This window comes from Carcharodon carcharias, chromosome 15 (assembly GCF_017639515.1).
Source record: "Carcharodon carcharias isolate sCarCar2 chromosome 15, sCarCar2.pri, whole genome shotgun sequence".
Lineage (NCBI taxonomy): Eukaryota > Metazoa > Chordata > Chondrichthyes > Lamniformes > Lamnidae > Carcharodon > Carcharodon carcharias.
The window spans coordinates 129,417,453-129,437,123 of NC_054481.1; the positions used below are offsets into that span (position 1 = coordinate 129,417,453).

General features: G+C 42.1%; 1 protein-coding gene across 1 annotated transcript in view; it reads left to right on the forward strand.

Annotated features, from left to right (window-relative positions):
* The first annotated feature begins 270 nt into the window (after positions 1-270).
* mib2 (MIB E3 ubiquitin protein ligase 2) overlaps positions 271-19,671 on the forward strand; it is a 273,357-nt gene continuing 253,956 nt past the window's right edge. The window contains exon 1 of the mRNA XM_041206822.1: positions 271-365. The gene's annotated coding sequence lies outside the window, so the exon portion shown is untranslated. The remainder of the gene's footprint in view (positions 366-19,671) is intronic.

Genomic DNA, 19,671 nt, shown 5'->3' on the forward strand with positions numbered 1-19,671 from the left:
TGATTTCCTTTCAAAATGTTTTAGGAAATTGCATTTTCCCTGTTAGACAGTCAATAAAATATGTATTCAAAAAGGTTAACAAATGTACTATTTATGAACAAGAAAAGATCTGATGCGATTGCAGAAAGAGGTAAAGGACAAACTTAAGTAACATATTAAGTAAGGAAGCATCAGTTTTATTAAGAGAATTGAGGTAAGGCGAGAAGAAGACAACCGCCAGGCGGCGCACAGGGGTCCTATTGCGGTGTTGGTCGCTCCTGAAAGCGCTCTATGTGGGTCACGGAGGCGCTGCCGCCGATCACAGCTTCACCCCCGGAGTCGAGCGCGGCCGCGCAGGAGGCGGGAGAGAGTCAGGCTGATGGCAGGTCAGTCACTGGGACTCTCCCTCATAGGGAAGGAGATTTTATCCCCTGTTTGTAAAAGGCGCGGTTAGAGGCGGCAGTGAGCGGACATTCGCCGGCGTCAGGGTGAAGGGGATGGAGGCGGCCCGGCGGGAGAGGCCCCCCGCCCCCCGCCTCAACACCCTCACACCAGCCCCCCCCCTCCGAGAGGGGGCGAGGAGGGGGTAGTGGAGGTGAGGTGAAAGGGGGTGGGGGTGGGGCAGGGGAGGTGAGGTGAGGTGAAAGGGGGTGGGGCAGGGGGTGAAAGAGGGGGTGGGGTGGGGGGGTGGGGCAGGGGGATGAGGGGGTGGGGTGGGGGGTGAAAGGGGGGGTGAGGGGGTGGGGCGGAGGGTGAAAGGGTGGGGCGGGGGGTGAGAGGTGAGGGGGGAAAGGGGGTTGAGGGGGTGGAGCAGGGGGGTGAGGGGGTGGAGCAGGGAGGTGAGGGTGTGGGGCGGGGGGGTGAAAGTGGAGTGAGGCAGGGGAGGGGGGTGAAGGGGAGGCGATGGGGCAAAGGGGGTGGGGGAGCAAGAGGTCTGACTGGGGCAAGAGGGAGTGAAGGGGTTGGGGATGGGTGTCAATAGGGGGTGGAAGGGGTGGGGTGCGAGGGGGTTGAAGAAGGTGGGGGGGCAAGGGAGATGAAGGGGGTTGGGGATTGAGGGGGGCTGAAGGGGTGAGGGGGCCAAGATGAGATGGTGGGATGGGGGTGAAGGGGGGGTGGGGGGCGAGAGGGGCAAGAATGGGTGATGGGGCTGTGGGCAGCGAGGGGTGTAAGGAGGTGGAGTGGGAGGGTCCGAGTGGGGGCTGGGGTGGGGGGTGAGGGGAGAAGTGGGGTGGGGGCAGAAAGGTTTTAAGAGGGTGGTTGGTGAGGGGGTTGTAGGGGGTGGAGGTTGAAGGGGGAAAAGGGGGGTGGGGGGGGTGAGAAGGGCCAAGTGCAGGCAAGAGGGGCTGAAGGGGGTGGGGGTCAAGGAAGGTGAAGGGTCAAGAGTGGGCGAAGGCAGTCGTGGGTGGCAAAAGGGGTCGGGGCTGGTGAAGGGGTTGGGGGAAAGGGGGCGAGGGGGTCGGGGGGGTGAGGGGTTGAAGGAAGTAATGGGGTGAGGGAGATGAGAGGGTGTGAGGAGGAACGGACGAGATGGGGAAGGGCGGATGTCCATCCAGAAATTTGAACGAATATACATTTTTCACGTGGGAGCTACTGCGAGTTAACACAACAGTGAGGAGAGTCCTTGAACCCTGAGTGTGGGAGCAGACCTCCTGTATCACTGGATAAATCTCTTCTTAGATCTGCATGGACATATATTTTCTGTGTATGTGTATCCATCTGTGTAAAGCACATCAACTATGCTGCCCTAAGCCTGATCTTATTGATGGGGAGGATGAAATTTGGCGTTGGTTTACTTTGTCAGTGACAATATAAAGTTGACTTTTTTTCAAAATACCCATTGTCTAACCAGTGCAGCAGATTGAGGTTATGAGTGTAACTTGCTCCATTCATCTCCATCTGCGTTTGCCATTCTTTTACATGAATAAAATTATTTAATTCAAAGGCATTATGAAACTTGGGGAGAAAACACAAGCTTTCTCTGCACTTGGAGGGTAAGGGATGAATAGCTCCATGGTCAGATGCGTAAAATTTACAGAATAAAAGTTGCCCTCTAACTCTGGAGAGGTTTAATGCAGTTGCAAACTTCTGTTTTCTGACTTTAAACCAGAAAACATGACTTTCCTGAGAGTGAAATGTGACTGTCAGTATTAATAATTGATGGAGTGTAGCTGAGTCTTACTGAATGGCGGAGCAAGCTTGAGGGGCAGAATGGCCTACTACCACTATTCGTATGTTTGTATGTTGAGTATTTGCTTGTTCTGCTTGGCTTCAAACTTTTAAATAAAAACATCAAATCTCTGTTCGAAACTTTTATGTTTTATACTTAATTCTGCCAAATACAGTTTACATGACTGGAGCCTTGCTCACTGAGTTGGGATTGTAGTTCAGTTGCCCACTGATTTATATTGATAGTTGATGCATCATAGCTTAATTTTGTTCACCAGCATTAGAATTATGAGATAAAAACAAAAAAACTGCGGATGCTGGAAATGCAAAACAAAAACAGAATTACCTGGAAAAACTCAGCAGGTCTGGCAGCATCGGCGGAGAAGAAAAGAGTTGACGTTTCGAGTCCTCATGACCCTTCGACAGAACCGAGATGTGTGGGTCTATTTGACAGTAGAACCCACATCTTAAATAGTGGACATGTTGAGTTTTTGTAACAATTCTGCAGCTTTTATTGTCACTTTATTTTGTGCCGGCCTGCAAATGACTAGATTTACTGAATTCATAACATGCCATGTGGGATTTGATTACATAACCACTGGGTTGTTAGTGCATCACAATTGCCATCCTAGGGTACCCAATATTGTCGAGGTTAAATAATGTCACTGGCCAGTCATCCAAATCTGTAGTAGGGGCAGAATTTGGTAAATTTATTGATGTTTGAATACACCATTTTTGATGTTGTGTCCAGTTAGGCCCTTAAATATTAAGACAAAAACAGAATTACCTGGAAAAACTCAGCAGGTCTGGCAGCATCGGCGGAGACGAAAAGAGTTGACGTTTCGAGTCCTCATGACCCTTCGACAGAACTGATCTTTCTTTACAAGGAGAGGGAAATATAAGCTAGTTTAAGGTAGGGGGCGTGTGTGTGGGGAGTGGAATGGTGGGGGTGTTAGGATAGGAGCAGATCATCAAAGGATGTCAGACAAAAGAACACAGAGGTGTTGAAGTTGGTGATATTATCTAAATTAATGTGCTAATTAAGAATGGATGGTAGGGCACTCAAGGTACAGCTCTAGTGGGGGTGGGGGGCATAAAAGATTTAAAAATAATGGAACTAGGTGGGAAAAGAAAAATCTATATAAATTGTTGGGGAAAAAAAAGGAACGAGGAAGAAACAGAAAGGGGGTGGGGATGGAGGAGGGAGCTCAAGACCTAAAGTTGTTGAATTCAATATTCAGTCCGGAAGGCTGTTAAGTGCCTATTTGGAAGATGAGGTGCTATTCCTCCAGTTTGCGTTGGGCTTCACTGGAACAATGCAGCAAGCCAAGGACAGACATGTGGGCAAGAGAGCAGGGTGGAGTGTTAAAATGGCAAGCGACAGGGAGGTTTAGGTCATTCTTGCGGACAGACCACAGGTATTCTGCAAAGCGGTCGCCCAGTTTACGTTTGGTCTCTCCAATGTAGAGGAGACCACATTGGGAGCAACGAATACAGTAGACTAAGTTGGGGGAAATGCAAGTGAAATGCTGCTTCACTTGAAAGGAGTGTTTGGACCCTTGGACAGTGAGGAGAGAGGAAGTGAAGGGGCAGGTGTTACATCTTTTGCGTGGGCATGGGAAGGTGCCATAGGTGGGGGTTGAGGAGTAGGGGGTGATGGAGGAGTGGACCAGGGTGCCCCAGAGGGAATGATCTCTATGGAATGCCAACAGGAGGGGTGAAGGGACGATGTGTTTGGTGGTGGCATCATACTGGAGTTGGCGGAAATGGTGGAGGATGATCCTTTGAATGCGGAGGCTGGTGGGGTGATAAGTGAGGACAAGGGGGACCCTATCATGTTTCTGGGAGGGAGGAGAAGGCGTGAGGGCGGATGCGCGGGAGATGGGCCGGACACGGTTGAGGGCCCTGTCAACGATCGTGGGTGGAAAACCTCGGTTAAGGAAGAAGGAGGACATGTCAGAGGAACTGTTTTTGAAGGTAGCATCATCGGAACAGATGCGACGGAGGCGAAGGAACTGAGAGAATGGGATGGAGTCCTTACAGGAAACCGGGTGTGAGGAGCTGTAGTCAAGGTAGCTGTGGGAGTCGGTAGGCTTGTAATGGATATTGGTGGACAGTCTATCACCAGAGATTGAGACAGAGAGGTCAAGAAAGGGAAGGGAAGTGTCAGAGATGGACCACGTGAAAATGATGGAGGGGTGGAGATTGGAAGCAAAATTAATAAATTTTTCCGAGTCCCGACGAGAGCATGAAGCAGCACCGAAGTAATCATCGATGTACCGGAGAAAGAGTTGTGGAAGGGGGCCGGAGTAGGACTGCAACAAGGAATGTTCCACATACCCCATAAAGAGACAGGCATAGCTGGGGCCCATAACAAAAACAGAATTACCTGGAAAAACTCAACAGGTCTGGCAGCATCGGCGGAGAAGAAAAGAGTTGACATTTCGAGTCCTCATGACCCTTCGACAGAACTGTTCTGAGACAGAACTGGTCATGAGGACTCGAAACGTCAACTGTTTTCTTCTCCACCGATGCTGCCAGACCTGCTGAGTTTTTCCAGGTAATTCTGTTTTTGTTTTGGATTTCCAGCATCCGCAGTTTTTTGTTTTTATAGCTGGGGCCCATGCGGGTACCCATAGCCACACCTTTTATTTGGAGAAAGTGAGAGGAGTCGAAGGAGAAATTGTTCAGTGTGAGAACAAGTTCAGCCAGACGGAGGAGAGTAGTGGTGGATGGGAATTGTTCGGGTCTCTGTTCGAGGAAGAAGCTAAGGGCCCTCAGACCATCCTGGTGGGGGATGGAGGTGTAGAGGGATTGGATATCCATGGTGAAGAGGAAGCGGTTGGGGCCAGGGAACTGGAATTTGTTGATGTAACGTAAGGTGTCAGAGGAATCACGGATGTAGGTGGGAAGGGACTGGACAAGGGGAGAGAGAAGGGAGTCAAGATAACGAGAACTGAGTTCTGTGGGGCAGGAGCAAGCTGAGACGATCGGTCTACCGGGACAGTTCTGTTTGTGGATTTTGGGTAGGAGGTAGAAGCGAGCCGTCCGAGATTGGGCGACTATCAGGTTGGAAACTGTGGGAGGAAGATCCCCAGAGGAGATGAGGTCAGTGACAGTCCTGGAAACAATGGCTTGATGCATATTAAGCAACTTTAAGAACAACTTTGGTAAAAATTGGTTTATAGTCAAGTCGCTGGCTAGGCCACTTGACAGGGAATTAAGAGAAAAAACATATTTTACAGGATTGGAGTCAAGTGCAATTCAGAGTTGTTGAGGGGGCAGGTTCCCTTGACTGAGGAACATCAGTGAATTGGTTGGATTTTTACAGCAATCCATCAACCTTGGTTAAATATCAAGATCTTTCCTTTAACTAATATTTTAGCATAGTTAATGAAATGACAAATGTTGGGAAATCGGGCATGGATACAAGAAAACAAGGAAAAATGGCTACGTGGCCCAACAAGGCAGTTCGTTCTCCATGGTAGTGTAATGGTTATGATATTGTAAGTTGGGAAATTAAATTCAGTAGATCTGACGATATTTAGGTTATCACCAGGAAAAAGTCCAAAGTTGATGGATTGCTGTAAAAATCCAACCAATTCACTGATGTTCCTCAGTCAAGGGAACCTGCCCCCTCAACAACTCTGAATTGCACTTGCCTCCAATCCTGTAAAATATGTTTTTACTCTTAATTCTCTGTCAAGTGGCCTAGCCAGCGACTTGACTATAAACCAATTTTTACCAAAGTTGTTCTCCCATCAGCTTTCAGAATAACTAGGAGCGTGTAATAAAATGACTTTGCTAATGTTGCCGGCAACTCGAGAGCAAATTAAAAATAATGCTTTATTTTGGATTTAACCCAAGTTATTCTTCAATGATCCCTGCACTACTCCCTATTGTTCTATGAGAGACTGAAAAAAGAACAGGCCTTCTTATAAAATGGTGCACTTCAATTTTTCAGATGTGCATCTTGAATTTCATTTCTTCCTTTGATAGTGATTGTAATGTGGTTCTTCAAGTTGAATGATGATGAAACCCAGAATAGTTGTTACCATCCATCTGCGATCATGTTTGGTTGCAAAACACTATTTAATTTATGGTTGGCGATGAATGTGGTTGAATCCAATTGCAGGTTTCCTTGTGTGTTGGTCTCTGGTGTCTGATAGGTAGCAGGCCTGGTTTTAGAAATGTTTGCAGTGTCAGACTTCAGAGCACTTTAAATTCTACTAGCATATCTCCTATAGCATTGCTCATGCTAAATTGGAGGATATTAAGTCATTTACAGCACAGAAAACGACCATTCGGCCCATTGAGTCCTTGCCAGCTCTCCGTGGAGTAATCCAGTCCCACTCCCCTGCTTGATCGCCGCTTGTAGCCCAGCAGGTTAATTTCCTTCAAATGCCCATCCAATTTCCTTTGAAATCATTGATTATTTGCACCACCACCACTCTCATACTGTAGTAGGCAGAACATCTTTTTGGCTTGATGGCAGCATCCTGTTAGTGGGTGAATAATGTGGTATAAAAATTTCAGTGTCGGTGCAATGCAAGGTATGTACGCTGTATGCCCTAATGATTGGCAGATTGTATCAAACAGCATGTCCCATTAGGCAGAGTACTGACCATACTCAACTAGCCTGTGCTTGCAAAACTCAGTACATGGTGTCTAACATTAGATGTGATTCCACGATTTGACAGCGCTTGCTGAACAATCCCAAGTGTGCTTAAAAAAAAATTAACTAACAATCAATTTAATATTATCAGTCGGGCTCACAATGTGGCTCAGTTACCCTTTTTTTTATTCATTCATGGGATGTGGGTGTCGCTGACTAGGCCAGCATTTATTGCCCATCCATAATTGCCCTTGAGAAGGTGGTGGTGAATTGCCTTCTTGAACAACTGCATCCATGTGGCATAGGTACACCCACAGTGCTGTTAGGGAGGGAGTTCCAGGATTTTGACCCAGCTACACTGAAGGAACAGCGATATATTTCCAGGTCAGGATGGTGAGTGGCTTGGAGTGGAACTTCCAGTTGGTGGTGTTCCCATGGATTTGCTGCCCTTATCCTTCTAGATGGTAGCAGTCATGGATTTGGTAGGTGCTGTCTAAGGAGTCTTGGTGAGTTCCTTCAGTGCATCATGTTCTGCTGTGCTAATGTGTTTCTTGGCTTTGATTTAGTGGTTTAATACATAGAATCATAGAATGGTTACCACATAGAAGAAGGCCCTCTGGCCTATTGTAACTCCTTTTGAGTTAAGCCAATTAAACTAAATTAACAAAATTAGGATAAATCCAGCACAGCCCCTAATTCAGGTCAGCTGTAAAACTAAGAACAAAGTTTAAAGGAATCTGGCCTATTGTATCTGCACTGGCTCTCTGTAGGATCAATTTACCTAGTGCCACCCCACACCACCTCCACCACCTTCTCCCTGTAACCCTTTTCAGATAATGATCCAACTTAAAGTTGAATGTCTTGATTGAATCTGCCTCCACCAAACATGCAGGCAGTGCATTCCAGAATCTAACCACTCACTGCATGAAAAAGTTTTCCTTCATGTTGCTATTGCTTCTTTTGCCAATTGCCTTGAATATGTTCCCTCTTGTTCTTGATCCTTCCACCACTGAGAATGATTTTTCCCATTTACTCTGTTCAGACTCCTCATGATTTTGAATACCTCAATCAAATCTCCTCTCGAGCTTCTCTGAGGAGAACAATCCCAACTTCTCCAATCTTCCTATGTAACTGAAGTTCCTCATCCCTGGAACCATTCTCGTGAATCTTTTCAGCACTCTCATGCCTTCACACCCTTCTGAAAGTGTGGCACCCAGAACTGGACACACTACTCCAGTTGAGGCTGAACCAGTGTTATACACTGCTTTAACATAACTCCTTTGCCTTTGTACTCTGTGCCCCTATTGATAAACCCAGGATACTGTATGCTTTATTAACCACTCTCTCAACATGTCCTGCCACCTTCAATGATTTATGTACAAATGTACCCAGGTCTGTTTGCTCCTGCATCGTTTTAGAATATATCCTTTATTTTACATTGTCCCTCCACATTCTTCTTACTTGTTAGGACAGGGAGGAGAAATAAACTGAAACCCCCAATTCCCTTTCCTTTTTTCCATAATCAATGTGGTTTCATTTAGGAAAGGTAGATGTGTGTGTTTCTAAACCCCTGTAAGTATGTGATCAATTTTAAAAGTCCCAGCAGAAGACGTCAGTGGGTAAGAGGATTGTTTATTCACACTCTCAGCCCGAAAGATCTAAATGCGTCAGTCACACACCACATACTCAAGATGCAACTAAAGAAAGCACACATCTAGAAGCATTAATCAAAAAAAGAATAATTAGCAGTTCTTGTGTCTTTGAGAGTCCAGTGAAGAAAGAAGCTTTTCTCACCCTTGCATTATAGTTCAGGGAATTTTAGATGGCTGGAGGTTGGATATCAGGATTACTTCAAAGAGAAGAAAGTTCAGCAGGTCATGAAGTCAGGCACTTGTGGCTATTCTGTCAGGAGGCCCCTTTTTTAACAGGAGCTTTGGAATCAGGATGGGAGGTTTTTTTTAAAAAAAAGGCTTTTAAGCCTTCCGCTTTTGAAAGGTGAAGGTGGCACAGACTTTTTCTGCGGCTGTTGTCTTGTTGGTGTTATTCTGTATACTGCCCAGGGTCTCTCCTAAGTGTTGGAATAAAAGGATTTTGGTATCAGAGAACCAGTTTCAGTCACATGGTCAACGACCATTGTTATACAGTAGAAGATGGATGGTGATCTTTCACACTTGTAGATAACTGGTTTTGTCAGCTTTCCTTTGTAACACTGAAAACCTGGTGACAGAGTCTAGGTGTCCATTGACTCTGTTTTGGAATAAGCTTCAAACAATAGCAGGTTTGAATTCCACAGAGGAGTGCTGTCTGGCTTGCCCATTTAAGAGGGAGATCCCCATCCATTATAATTAAATTGAGAACTTTTGGGAAGCTTGATAGTCTGGTTTGAAGTTGCAAAGGTCACCTGACCCCCTTAGCTGCCATCTTAATGGTTTATCAACGTCCATTTTAAAATAAAGGCAGTTACAGAAGCTTCCATGTGAGCACAGCCCATGTTTAAAGTTATGAATATGACATGTCTTTTACTGGCCAGGGCTCTACCAAAATAAATAATATGAGCAAACAAATATATGAGCATATGAAATAGGAGCAGAAGTAGGCCATTCAGCCCCTTGAGCCTGCTCTGCCATTCAATAAGATCGTGGCTGATCTGTTTTTGTTTCAAGTTCCACATTCCCATCTATCCCCGATAATCTTTGATTCCCTTGCCTAACGAGGATCTGTCTACCTCCACCTTAAAAATATTCAGTGACTTCGTCTCCACCACCTTCTGATGCAGAGTTCCAAAGTCGCACACCCTCTGAGAGAAAAAAAATTCTCCTTACTCTGTCTCATAAGGGCAACCCCTAATTTTAAAACAGTGCCCCCTAGTTCTGGACTCATCCACAAGAGGAAACATCTTTCCATGTCCACCTTGTCAAGACCATTCAGGATCTTATACACTTCAATCAAATCACCCCTCACTTCTAAACTCCAGTGGAAACAAGCCCAGCCTGTCCAACCTCTCCTCTGAAGACAACCCACTCATTCCAAGTATCAACCTAGCAAACCTTCTCTGAACTCCCTCCCAACACACTTACATCCTTCCTTAAATAAGGAGACCAAAACTGCACACTATTTGAGATGTGGTCTTACCAATGCCGTGTATAATTGAAGCATAACATACACACTTTTAGATTCAATTCCTTTCGTAATAAAGGATAGCATTTCATTAGCTGCCTTGATTATATGCTGTACCTGCATACTAACTTTTTGTGACTCATGCACAAGAACACCTAGATCCGTCTAGAGCTTGGAATTCTGCAGTTGTTCTCCGTTTCAGTAATACTCTGCATTTTTATTCTTCCTGCCAATGTGAAAAACTTCATATTTTCCCACATTGTAGTGCATCCACCAGATTTTTGCCCACTATATCATCTATATCCAATAGCAAACTCCTTCTGTCTTCTTCTTGACATGCTTTCCTACCTATCTGTGTTGTCTGCAAATTTAGCTACCATGCCTTTGCTTCCCTCACCTAAGTCATTGTAAATTGCAAAAAGTTGAGGCCTCAGCACAGACCCCTATGGGACTCCACTCATCACATCCTGCCAATCGGTTAAATACCCATTTACTGCCAGCCAGCCAATCTTCTATCCAGGTTAATTTGTTACCTCCTATTCTATGAGCTATTATTTTCCACAATAACCTTTGATGTGGTACCTTATCAAATGCTTTCTGGATTTATTTCACACTTCTCTACATTAAATTTCATCTGCCACTTGTTGGTCCATTCCACCAACTGTCTACATCCTTTCAGAGTTCTACACTTTCCTCCTCACAGTTTATAATACTTCCAAGTTTTGTATTGTCTGTAAATTTTGAAATCACGCCCTGTTCTCCAAGGTCTAGGTCATGAATATATATCAGGAAGAGCAAGGGTCCCAACATCGATCCCAGGGGAACTCCACGATAAACCTTCCTCGAGTCCAAAAAAACAGCCGATCACCACTCTTATCTATTTCCTGTCACTCAGCGAATTTTGTATCCATGTTCCTACTGTCCCTTTTATTCCATGAGTTCTAACTTTGCTCACAAGTCTGTTGTGCAGCACTGTATCAGATGCCTTTTGGAAGTCCATGTATACCATGTCAACAGCATTACCGTCATCAACCCTCCCTGTTACCTCGTGAAAAAACTTAAGCAAGTTAGTTAAACACGATTTGCTCTTCTTCGCTGACTTTCCTTAATAAACTCCTTACAGTATGAAATACAAAATTATATAGCATAGCATTACTTTGAACAGTTGCAGTGAAATATTTTCAAAATGTGTATCATTTATTCTGGAGCCAGCCAGAATAAAATTCTGCCCTCTCTCAAACTGTAGTGATTTTGATTGCTAGATGGTATGTTATATATTAATATTTGAATAAGATTACTGAAAACCTTTTATTGTGGTAATATGTTAACATTTTTATTTGAAGAAAATGGGAAGTTCTTGCTCTTCAGTCTGCTGTGCCATAAAGTTGCCTGGACTATTGCCGTTGTGGTGGTGGTGAGGTGAGAGTGACTGCCTTTGACATCAAGGCAGCATTTGACCAAGTGTGGCATCAAGGAGCCCTAGCAAAACTGGAGTCAATGGGAATCAGGGGGAAAACTCTCAGCTGGTTGGATTCATACTTACCACAAAGGAAAATGGTTGTGGTTGTTGGAGGTCAGTCCTCTCAGTTCCAGGACATCACTGCAGGAGTTCCTCAGGGTAGTGTTCAAGGCCCAACCATCTTCAGTTGCTTCATCAATGACCTTCCTTCCATCATAAGGTCAGAAGTGGGGATGTTTGCTGATGATTGCAATGTTCAGCACCATTTGTGACTCCTCAGATACTGAGGCAGTCCATGTCCAAATGCAGCAAGACCTGGACAGTGTCACTTGGGCTGACAAGTGGCAAGTAACATTTGCGCCACACAAATGTCAGACAATGATCATCTCCAACTAGAAAGAATCCAACCTTCGCCCCTTGATGTTCAATGGCATTTACATCACTGAATCCCCCACAACATCCTGGGGGTTACCATTGACCAGAATAAACTGGACTAGCCATATAAATACTGTGGCTACATGAGCCAATCAGAGGCTAGGAATTGTGCGACGAGTAACTCCTGACTTACCAAAGTCTGTCCACCATCTACAAGGCACAAGTCAGGAGTGTGATGGAATACTCCCCACTTGCCTGGGTGAGTGCAGCTCCCACAACACTCAAGAAGCTTGACACCGTCCAGGACAAAGCAGTCCACTTGATCGGCACCACATCCACAAAACATTCACTTCCCTCCGCCACCGACACAGTAGCAGCAGTGTGTGTACCATCTACAAGATGCACTGCAGGAATTCACCAAGGCTCCTTCAACAGCATCTTCCAAACCCCCGACCACTACCATCTAGAAGGTCAAGGGCAGCAGACACATGGGAACACCACCACCTGGAAGTTCCCCTCCAAGTCACCCACCATTCTGACTTGAAAATATATCACCGTTCTTTCACTGTCGCAGGGTCAAAAACCTGGATCTCTCTTCCTAACAGCGCTTTGGGTGTACCTACACCATATAGACCGCAGCGGCTCAAGAAGGCAGCTCACCATCACCTTCTCAAGGGCAACTAGGGATGGGCAATAAATGCTGGCCCAGCCAGCGAAGCCCACATTCCGCGAATGATTTTTTAAAAAAGCAGCCTGTTGAACATCTATCTCTATTTTAATTTTGATTGACTTCAATCATCCATTTTATATTATCGCACAAAGTTAAGACCTATCCTAATGACATTTGACAGACCTTGAATGGTGGTGATGATCAGGAAGTTCAGGTAAGCTGGATGATTGCCCAGCAATAGAGGCAGCAAAGAAGAAAATACATTAAAGAGCTCAGGTAGGCAAGATGTAAGAAGGTTGGCTGTGTCCACTCTGAGGCACTCTACCATCATTCAATAGTGTAAGTGGAGTTTTCATTGGAGGTCACTATGAGCAGGCTTTACTGAAGAGAAGTTGGCAGTTGACAAGATGATCAAATGCCATGATAGGTGGCCAGTGGGACAAAAAATATTCCAGTGGTCAATCAGCCAGTGTTTCTCGAGGAAATGAATAGAAAGCCAAATTGTAACACTCAATATTACAGCTCTGGCCAAAAGTACTAAATTGAAGGCCAGGCTGAGGGTAGAGATGACTGATCCATAAAATTGAAGGCATTAAAAGACACAAAAGTCTATTGAGGATAAGGATATTAGGAATTTTAGTAACTGAGGAAAAAATGATGTACAGAACATTTTCAGGAAATGATTTGAGATTTCTGGGAGAACTATAATACAGGGGCATCTCATGGCCAGAGGCTTTAGTTGCACATTGTATTATGATCTCTGAAGAGACTGATAACTTTTAAAAATAAATTAATACTCAAATGGATGACACACCAATATTTCACATATTAAGATGTTTACTGTAACAGACTAGAAGCATTAAAATCAAAACAAAATACTGAAATCTGAAATAAGAACAGAAAATGCTGAAAAACTCAGCAGGTCTGGCAGCATTCTGTGAAGGGAGAACCAGTTAACGTTTCGAGTCCATATGACTTTCCTCCAGAGCTCTTGATGAGAGAATTATTTTTGTAGCCAACTTATACTTTAAGCTACAGAACAGAACTTTTAACACATTCAAAAAAAACACTGTCAGGTACATTATATCTACACTGTCCTTTTAGATATTCAATTTCTCAGAACAGTTCAAAATGATTTTTAGCTCCTGGGTTTACTTCTGATCTTTTCCTTTCCTAGACTGGAAACTTTTAACTCTTGAATTGTCTTTCATGATGCAAATTTTACTGGAGACTTTTCCCTCTAGCTAAAGTTAGGCAAATCTTCCAGCCTTGTTTTAACTTCACACGAATTTAGTCTTTACTATCCAAACTTCCATTCTCCACCTGCATTCTTGCATGGTGAACTGCCTTGCTGCCTATATCTGCTCTCTCTTTCTCTCTCTTGGATCCTAGCAGACTAACTGAGGCATATCTTAGAAACCCTTCTCCTCTCAAAGTCCATTTCCATGACAACATGAATCACATGGGCCTTGTATCCAGGTAGAAATGCTGATTAGCCATCCTTGAGACGCCAACTCTCTTTCATCTTGGAACTAAATGGACAGATTAAAGCACAACTGTTTACAAACCAACACTATCAGCACTTTTCTGGGACTTTGGAGACTCGTAGTTTATCCACTGTTAGCACAGGGGCTGCTGCCATTGTCTCTAAGTGTGAGCACCTTACACCTTGCACCTTCTTCCTAGTAAAACAACCTGGGCCCCCTTTAATTTCTAACGATCAAACCACCCAGGCTTGCTGTCAGGCAGACTTCAGAACAGGTCGCCTGACCCCCTTCATTTTCCCCTATATTAAAAACACAGTCCCAAACATAATAATCTTATCAACCTCAATTGTAGCAATTGATGCAAGCTAGTTTATACCAGACATGAATACTTATGTAGATAAAAAGGTGACTTAAAACGTGTCAATGGTTTGTAAAGTTTTGTTGAAGGAAATATATGCAGATGCAAGGCTTTCTAATAAGATGTAGATACATGCTGATTCTACAGTTCATTTAGGTTCATTTTTCTTGGTGAGATATTATTGAATTGTTGTGGCTGTCATGTGCACTTACATTCTAGTAATTTTTTATAGGCATCACCTTTTTTAGCAGAGGTTTGCTTAGTATTTTCCAGACCATTTAAGCAATGAACACACTGTGTTAGAGTACAGAGCATGCATGCTTGGCCTAAATAGCCAAGTGGTTATGGTACTGGGTTTGTAACCCCAAGATCAAGAGTTCAAATCTCACAATGGCAAACTATGTCACAATGTGACTTCATCTGAAACAGATGGAAACAGGTTTGTACTCGAAAGAGTATCAAGAGTTCAAATCTCACAATGGCAAACTATGAAACAATATAAGCTTTGCTAGTCCTTTGCTAGTGCTGCTTTGAAAATGATAGTGTATTGGATGAACTAAGATGGCTACCCAGCAAACCTTTCTCCTTTTCTCTGGAAAAGTACCTTGATGGTTACCCAGTTACCTTACTGTGCTGAAACAATGGGTCATTGCCTGCTTTTGTTTACTTAAATGGGTGAAGAATATTCCCAAATTTACAATAATGATGAAAATACCAGTTTGCATGCTTCTGTCAATAGCTCATTTTTATCTTGAACAATGAACTTCATTGTTTTAGTTACGTGGATGAATGAAGTTTTGCTCATTGTTACTCAACTGAATTACTTTTAGATAGTATTAAACAAACTTAACGCGCTCCCTACAAACAGGGCCTCCTACCTTCCCATTCACACTGAAAACACTGCAATAATGTTCTGAAATCCTAACGAATGAAATACATTTAGGATTCATGTTCCTTCATCAGTTGCAGTACTATATTTTTCTGAAGATACAATAAATGATTGAATACAAGTTTAAGAAAATTACATTTGAAAAGCATTCTTCACAAACAATTTTAAACACTTTAATGACGACGTGGTTTAATTATCTAAGTTTTATTAGAATGCATTTTTGAACAAATTCTTCTATTGGAAATTGCTAATTGGTTGTTTAATTGTCTCCTTTTGAGTAGTGCATGCTTGAAATTCATTGAACAATTGATTTAAAGAGAAGCTAATGACTTTGGAAAGATGCAAGTACTTGGTATTATAAGGTGAAATGACATTGCAGAGGTTTGGACAGTAACGGGTTCATTGTGCTTGCTGGATTGTCTGTCTTTTAATCCAAGTTGGTGATAAATTTGGATTGTATTCTGATGAATTCACTGTCTAAATCACCTTGAAGGCAACATGTTCAGCTATCTCTTTTGAGTTCATACACCCAACCTTGAAAACAGCATGTGATGATCTATTACTGAAACCACAAACAATAATTAGCCAAGGTAGAATTACGTAGAGGAAACATGATGAAATCTATATATATTGTATTTTTACAAGTTGACTTGACAGAGTTACACGGTAGTGACAAGGTGTATTGTGATGTTAGGTCTATATACGTTTTTAGTTTAAAAAAAAAACACTTAATATGAGGCTTTTGACCTGTTTGCCAAAAATCAAACAAAAAGTCCTGTCTTGTTAGTGGATGAATTGGATAATGTGTGAAATTAGCAAGAATGTTAGCTGTTTGTAATACTATCCTTTTTATTATATATAATATTGAAAATTGTATCTGTACACAATGCCTGTCAACTTTTCCACCATAAGTTCTTATGTGCATATATATAATATCAATTTAAATTTCCCCCAGTGTGTTAAACCCTCCTGCCAGCGATAGCAGTGTAGTGACTCAGCTTCTTATTTCCCAACTTCTCACCTTATCTTGCATCAAAAGTCTGGTGCTCCAACCAACTTTACTTTTCTGCTTTCCAAATTGTTGTTCACTTAGGGCGTCCTACCCTAATATCTGTCTATAGTTAGTGAACTAGAGGAAGGTTTGACCACTGACTTGTTAGTGTGGTTTTCCTTTCCTGTCGTCATCTCCATTTTGTAGTTTTCTTCTGGATCTACCTCTGTCTTTTGTCTGGAAAAACTCAGCAGGTCTGGCAGCATCGGCGGAGAAGAGCAAAGTTGACTTTTTGAGTCAACTTTGCTCTTCTCCGCCGATGCTGCCAGACCTGCTGAGTTTTTCCAGGTATTTCTGTTTTTGTTTTGGATTTCCAGCATCCGCAGTTTTTTGTTTTTAATCTCTGTCTTTTGTCTCCCTGATCACACTGTTCCCCAGCTGAAAAGGATAAAATCCACATTCAACACTCTTTTTAAAAAAAAACAAAAACAACCTTCCTGTATCAGTGTATCACATCTGTGTACAAGTCAAAGATGATTTCAAACTTAAATGTGCTTATCTTTTAAAAAAAACTGACTAGATAGGGGAAAATCATCAAAGGTGAATTTCACTGCAAGCACAATTTGCAGAAGTTTGAAAATTTGTGAAGAGCTTAGGAACATTTCAGATATTTTTACTTTTTTGATGTGCGGGTATTTTGTGAAACAATTTTGAACTGAAATAAATTTAGAAAACATGAGAGGTGGGCAGCAGATCAGTGAGCACCTGTAAAATGAAGATGCAAGTTCATGTTTTGGGTGTACTCTTGATAAAATTGTTAATTGCACTATAATTAATTACTAATTTTAATTAAGCAATGTATATAACAGCAAAATGGGAATTTAGTGGTAAAAATGAATTCGTACATAATTTGAATGAAGTGACAGAGCTAAGAGTAGACTGTATATCTTTTAACAGAACTCTCTAGATACTCACTGACCTGAGTGCTTCCAGCATTTTCTGTTGTTACTTTGGATTTCCAGCAATTTTTAATAAAGTTGCAATCCCAGGAAGTGTTACCATGGTCATGCCTGGTATCATCTGTAATAAAACACTGGGAAATGGAACAGTTGCTCTCCCAACAGAAGTGAAACTCTTTTGGGATAAGCACAAATGATGGGGTTTCTCGTTGCTGGGAGACTTGCAGCATAGCAATTCTGTATTTTCTCATGTCAGAGTGCACCGCAAACAAACAAAATCAAGGCTTTTCCCATGGAGGTCATTTTGATTTGTTATTTTCAATACAAAGCCAATTGAACTGCCTCCATTCCTAACATAGTTAAATGTGAGACAAAGAAGACTGTGTTAGGACAAGTAATGTTTTTTCGATATAGCAGGTGCCCCAGGGAAAATTATGTTTTGTATACTATTTATATGATTTTTTTTTTCCTGCTGTTTGTCTTGTTTCAACCATGGTGAGACCTATCTGTTACCACATGATCAGAAAGTGAAAATATTACTTGGGAATTGACTAGTCCTTTTCTTATTTACAATTGACAGACAATAGAAATACTAAGCATTCTGATTCTGTCTCATTGACTGTTGTACAAAGCTGGCCCTGTTGTCCCTGATGAACATCATTCCTGTGCCTTTAATTGCCATAGGCATCTTTCATAGTAGCTCGCAAGAATCTTGGATTTTATTTTCTGTTTGGCTGCTCTTCATTAAACATAAGGTGAGTGGTGTTGATATTTGTGTTGACCGTTGGTCAGTCTGATAGTTGCAATTATGCTGATAGGAAGACACCAGAGCTCCAACAGCTTTATAAGAATGATTTCCTGATTTCCTTTGCGTCTGGGTACTGTGGCTTTATGCTGCAAATGAATAATGACATGTCTGTTTGATCATAGCCTGCTATCTGTCACTGAGAATGCTAGTAATGTGGGATATGACAGATTGTAGTGCCACACATTTCTAATTTACACTTAGCCCGAATCTTTCATTTAAACAATATTATAGAATCATAGAATGATACAGCACAGAAGGAGGCCGTTTGGCGTATTATACCTTTGCCAATTACTTTGCCTTGTCATTTAATATGTCATACAGATGTTCTTAAAATGATTCTTAGTTCTTTGAAATCAGTATGCTTGTACAATATGAACTATGTGAGGTGATTGTTAACTTCATGTTTGGCAAAGCTAAGTTGGTTTCCTCAGTGGTTGATTTTACAAATTGGTCAGGGAATTTGATGCTCAGGCTTTTGTCATCAGCCCATTCAGCACAAGATCTGGCTTGTTTGCATTTTCATAACTCTGTTGATTAAACAAAACATTTTAAATGGTCGTGTGTATTTACAGTTATCAAATCATATCATAGATTCTAAATGTGGTTGACTCCTAACTGCCCTCTGAAGTGGCCTAGCAAGCCTCACTCAGTTGAAAGGCAATTGTGGATTGCAACAAATTCTGGCCTTGCCAGTGATGCCCACAGCCCATGGAAAGAATAAAGAAAATAAAATTACGATGCATCAAGTTTTCTTGTGGGTGACGAGCTGAGTTTAGGAACTGTCAATGTCAACAGTTTTCATTTACTCCTAGGTTCCAGGTTTACTGAACTGTAAGCTTTGTTAGAATTAACTCAGGTAATTGCTGCTATTAAATTTAAAGGTACTTGTACCTTATTAGATGGATTTTTATTCTGGTGTTCAATCTGGGCATGTTTACTTTTCAAATGTTGGTCAATATTGGTTGAAATGCTCAGAGTTTACATGTTTTTTTTGTAGAGCAGCTTTGCCTATTTTAGTTTGTTTGGAATTTTATTGCTATGGCAAATGACATGCCAAGTTGCAGAGTGTGAAAATTAATGATGTCTGTCAGCTGAGTGAATTGAGTCTTTTTCAAATTCTTTAATTGACTTATTCAGGAAACGCTTCAATACTTAATAGCCGATGGGTCTTTCTTCATTTACTGGTGGTAAGTTCCACAATAAACGTTTAGATATTCATAGGACATTATTGCCAATGTATCATTCTTCTGCAAAAACATGCAGCAATGCTTAATCAGGCCTGTCCTTATAGAATCATAAAATCGGATTGCAAAAAATAGGAGTTCCTGGGATGAATATGAGCACAACTGTGGGGAAAATGGGCAGTTATGGAATTCTACTCCCTGTACTGTAAATGACATCAGTTCGTATTTCTGAGTGTAAACAAAAAGCACAGGAAGTGTAATCACTCCCTTTGTCTGTCTTTGTTAATTTCTAAGTTGTCCTGAAATGAAAATAAAGAATTTAATAGCTTAATACTGAAACTTAAAGAAACACTTTGAACACGATGCAGAGAATCAATTCTTAAAAGAAGGTAGAGTGAATATTGTTTGTGTATTGCATATGAGGGTAATTTGCATTGGTCTCTGATTTTTATGATCAATTTGCCATATACAATAAATCTTTTAGAATATTATATCTTAAAGATAGTGTCAAAATATTAATTGATGTTATAGATTTTTGCCTGCCAATTTATACATTTTATGCTTTTACCTGGATCTCTCCTCAGTAATCCACAGCTATCATTTCATAGTTG